The sequence below is a fragment of the Sinocyclocheilus rhinocerous genome, unplaced genomic scaffold, assembly GCF_001515625.1.
Source record: "Sinocyclocheilus rhinocerous isolate Xijiao unplaced genomic scaffold, SAMN03320098_v1.1 scaffold1229, whole genome shotgun sequence".
Taxonomy (NCBI): domain Eukaryota; kingdom Metazoa; phylum Chordata; class Actinopteri; order Cypriniformes; family Cyprinidae; genus Sinocyclocheilus; species Sinocyclocheilus rhinocerous.
In genome coordinates this window covers 100,098-100,680 of record NW_015650319.1, presented here as the reverse complement: position 1 = coordinate 100,680, position 583 = coordinate 100,098, and positions in this window count along the sequence as shown.

Here is a 583-nt window from a genome sequence, read left to right as displayed (position 1 = left end):
TCACATACCAAAGAATTGTATGAACTTGGCATGCACCACAATACAGTGCAGTAAAAAATAAAATAAAAAAGTAAATTTAGCATCCTCTGCATATTCTGCCAAATGTCATTACTGTATACACTACTACAGCAGTTTCTTGGTCTCTGACACAAGACTAGCTATATCTCTAGGCAGTCATTTCTCAGTTCTGCAAAAATGCAGTACACATAAAAAACGGTTACAAATAAAATTTGACAGTCACACGCTGTGGTGTACAACATGTGCTACAGTTTACTGTACATATAGAATAGTGAAATGTCCATGATCTGGTACTGTACTGTAATTATACTGTATGTGTAAGTATAAACCCCTGTAGATGATTGGCTCAGCTCTCTCTAATTCTGATTGGTGTGTCATCAGTTTTGCCACCTAATGTTTAACTTAGGCTACTCATTGTTAAACTTTTTGAGAAATGTGTCATTGTTTTGAAAACTGGTTTGGAAAAAAGTGCCAGATAAAATCAGTTATATGTTAACAATCGAGAAAACTGCAATACGACTAGATTCTTACCTAACTCTGCTATTAGTTTCCGTGATCGGCATCT